Source organism: Papio anubis, chromosome 5, assembly GCF_008728515.1.
Source record: "Papio anubis isolate 15944 chromosome 5, Panubis1.0, whole genome shotgun sequence".
Taxonomy (NCBI): domain Eukaryota; kingdom Metazoa; phylum Chordata; class Mammalia; order Primates; family Cercopithecidae; genus Papio; species Papio anubis.
Window position 1 is genome coordinate 92703675 of NC_044980.1, and position 4386 is coordinate 92708060.

A 4386-nucleotide genomic window follows, 5' to 3' on the forward strand; every position below is an offset into this window, starting at 1 on the left:
AAGGGTGCAGCTGGACCAGGTGTACCACAAGTGACTTCCACCGTAGGAACCAGGGAACATGGTGGCACCTGGAAACTTACAGACACCGGGAACTGCAGAGCCACAAAGAAGGTGTCATAGCTTTGGCTTGAGGAGCTCCTAGTTCTGGGGTCCCCAAAGAGCTGAAGCTCTTCTCTCCTCATCACTTGCAATGTGGTGAGCAGGGGGTGTGTTTCAGCCCTGTTTGTGTTACAGCTCTTTCAGTGTTGCCATTGGGAGGATCCTGAGTTCTTGTCCCACATCCAGGAAGAATGAAGTATGTGGAAAACTGGAGGATGAGCAAGGTGGAGAGGAGCTTCATTGAGTGACAGAACAACTCTCAGGAGACCTGAAATGGGTAGCTCCTTTCTGCATGCAGGTCCTGACAAGTGTCCAGCTGTCAGTGGAGAAGCAACCCACAGTGGGTAGCTCCTTTCTGCAGGCAGGTGATTCCAAAGAGTCAAGGAGACCCAAAGTGGGTAACTCCTTCCAGCAGCTGGTAATCCCAACCTCTGTGCGAATCAAGTTGTGTCTTGGGGTTTTATGGGTTCAAAAGGGAGGAAGTGTGTGCTGACTGGTCTGTAGACAACCTTGGGTGGGCCTGGAAAGTTCACCATAAGCTTTCACTCCAAGTAGCAGACTCCACCTGAAACAGGTAGCCTGGCCCCTAGGCTTCAGGCCATCACTGGCTTGAGGGTGGGATTTCACTAGGGACCCACCTCTTTCCATCCAGGAATCTCTGTCTGCCTTCCACCATCAACCTGTCTTCTGTGGAGTCCAGGCTTTCCGTGCTGACAGGTGCCCACAGATCTGCGCTGAGCCATCCTCAGCACCCCAGTCCTCCTCCTACGCTCTTCGGTATCCAATGTTCGGAAGGGATTGAGGCAGCGGCAGTTCAGCTGGTGCATCAACGCTGTCCCAATTGCATGCACGCCAGGCCAGATAGCAACAGCACCTGGGCTCAACTACAACTTTGCTCCATACTGGAGTGGGTGCCAGGAGTGGAGAGAGGCCAGGGAGTGGGAGAAGGCACTTCCAAGTCTATGGAGGCAGGGGGAATTCCTAAGCCTCCAAGAGCGCAAGGATGCCCATGTTCAGAGTAGTGACTGGGAAGCTGCAACTGCACCCAGGAGCACAGGGCTCCTCCCTCACCAACTTGGTAGCGAGCATGGCTCCTTCCTGTTCCTAGCCCCTGCCAGCTCCAAGGAGCATGCAGCCCTGGTGTTGCCTCCCCTTCTGCAGCCAGCATCCTCGCAGTGGCCACTCCAGATGGGTCATCACCACCATCACTATCACTGCTATCTTATCCCCCAAATTCAAACAATGAATGTTTACCAGAGAAGGTCTCATTTTTTATTAGCTATATTAATTATATAATAGACTTGTTCTAAACAAATATTGAGATGTATAAATCTATAAGTTATTTAGTAATTATAGAGAAAATACAGGAAATGTGTATCCTAGAAAATTACTTCTAAGCATAGCCATAAGCAAATAAAAGAGAAACTGGGTTTGATAAAGTTGATTGCATAATTGCAAGAATATCAATAACTTTACTGTGTTAACAGGATTTATGTGTGTGTGTGTGTGTGTGTGTATATATATATATATACACACACATATATATATAATTTGTTAGACAATTCAGAGCTGATAGTAAAAGTATAAGTTAGATGGCAACCTGCATGAGTCTGTGCCAGGCTGCTCGAAGGTGCCCGACACAGGTGGGAATCCCGGCCAACTGTCCTCAGACGTGTGGCTCCATTAGGTGGGCAATGGAACTGGAGCTTGAACTGCTGTTGCATGAGGCTTATGAGAACATGGAGGTGACACAGAGCTCCAGGCAGGAGCTGTGGGAAGCACAGAGGCAGATCAAAGAGTGCATCACAGACAAAGGATGTTCTCAGACAGCATTTTGATGATTTAAAGGGAGCCCTTGGGAGCTCTTGGATGAGCAATTGGTAACCCTTTAGCAAGAGGTGGACATCATTGAACAGGAGACCATTAAACCATTAGATAACTGCCAGAGGCTCATAGAACACGGAGTCAACACTGCAGAGGACTTAGTCTGAGTAGGTGAGATTGCTATGGTTGGTAGTGTAGAAGAGAATGAGAAACTGTGTAGCTTTACCAAAAAGGTCTCACACATTCAGTTGGACAGCTTACCAGAAGCACATTTACTGGTTGATGTGCCTTGTTTATATGCGCAGTTGGATGACTCAGTTCTTATAGTAAAAGACCACGTTTCTAAGCATGAAACAGTAGCCTCTCTCCCACCAGTACAGATAGAAGAACTGATACAGAAACCTGGAGTCATCACAGTAGGATGGTGTAAGGTGGATGATGATTTTACAGCCCACGATTACAGGCTACAGTTTTGTAAATGTACTTTAAATCATTTTGAGGATGTGTACGTAGGTTCTGAAACTCAATTCATAGTATTGCAAGTAGACTCCAATGTTGATTATCAGTTCAAAGTCTGTGCCTGAGGAGATGGTCAGCAGGAGTGGAGCCCCTGAAGTGTCCCCCAGATAGGTCATTCCACATTGGTACCTCATGAATGGACAGCTGGTTTTGAGGGGTACAGTCTGAAAGTCGAGGTAATATTGCATTCTGGAATGACTCTGGATCCTCAGGTGTTCTCTACTCTAGAACTCCAACTTATTTCTGTGGGCAGACATTAACATTCAGAGTTGAAAGTGTGGGACAGAAGAGACAGTACAGGGGTGTTTGCAGAAAAACAGAATGGATGTGACTGTCTGCAGCAGGATCAAGCTATGTGTATGAGTACAAATGGTGACGTTTTTGTAAACGGAAAAGAAATGACTGATGAGTTAACTTCAGTTACTTCTGGGTCCACTGTCACATTTGACATTGAAGCTGTCACTCTAGGAACCACCAATAATAATGAAGGCAGGAACTTCAAGCTTCGAGTAATGATTAGCTCAAATAACAGAGAAGTGGTTTTTAATTAGTCACTCGATCAATCTTGTGGTTCTCTTTACTTTGGATGCACATTTTTCTATCCTGGATAGAAAATATTAGTGTTTTAGATGTTTGGGTGCTTGGCTTTGGTTTTCAGGGTTTAGCGTAGCTGCTCTTCAGCCCAGTTTAGTTTTAATTGTTTTTTTAAAAAGTAGTTGCATTCACCTCTCACTTAAACTGTTGGAAACGGAAAATGTTTACTGAATTCCATTCATAATTTTTTTAAAAAAGAGACTTGAATGTTGGGGAAAATCTTATAATTCAGTCAATTTTATTTTTAGCATATTGTTAACTAAAATATCACCTCATAATAGAAATCAAATTTACTTTAGGAGTATGAGAAGATACAGAAAGTTCTATACCCTTCCACTGCATTTCTTAAAGTTGGTTATTAGACTAGGAAAACAATGTAATATTATGTTTTAAACCATCATAAAAGATCCAAGTTCATGTAAATTTTTAAAATAAAACAAGAGAAATATACTAGATAGTAGAAGTCATGTGATATACATTCACTCATATGCTGTCCGCCTGAATTTATTAGCAATACGCTCCATGTTCAGGTATTTATAAGGAGTGTTGACTTTTATCCCATCTTCAATAATTTTTAAGTTCTCAAGCATTATAATTTTTGCACTTTTTAAATGCTTGAGCAAATATCTATTATAGGCAAGTATTATCTTTTGTTCTTTTATTACAATTTAATTCAAGATAGACTACACTATTTTCATAGGATCAAACTACCTATGGAAGTAGTATGCACAGTAGTGTTCACCATTTCACATGTATGTAATATGCACATGTGTGTATCTAGCTTTTGACATAATTTTACTTTTTTAGAGTGTGAGCTGCAGTCCAGTTTAATGTCAGTTTGATAAATGGTCTCTTAGCGGACCAAAAAAAAAAAAAAAATAGGGTAAATACTTAACCTAATTTTTTGAAAACTTAAATTTGTGTGTAAAAATTTACTTGAAAAAATTAATATATAAAAATAACCATCTTAACATGCTACCCCAGCCTACAGATTTTATTTTACTGTGAATTATTTTTTTTTCATTTTTATCAATAATAAAAAAGTAGAAAAGCAAGTATGACATTATTGTAAGATAATTTATTTGGGGATCCCTGTTCCCTGATAGACAATTATGATCTTTTCTCCTTGTCTTTTTATATATAAGTAAGTAGACACTCACTTCTTTAAGGATTAGGAAGCTTTCCAGAATGTAGATACCTTGTCCACCGATCTGAATCAACATAAGTAACTAAAAGTTAAAAAATAAGTAATTTGGCAGCATTCTAAATAGGAGCAAAAGTATAAATAAGAGGAGTCATAATATATTTCCTTTTTATTCTAGGATATAAAAGTTCTGTATAAATTTCAGT

At 41.0% G+C, this 4386-nt stretch overlaps 1 pseudogene; it reads left to right on the plus strand.

The window, feature by feature from the left end:
• Window positions 1–524: 524 nt before the first annotated feature.
• On the plus strand, window positions 525–3468 carry LOC101021124 (annotated as a pseudogene).
• Window positions 3469–4386: the final 918 nt, after the last annotated feature.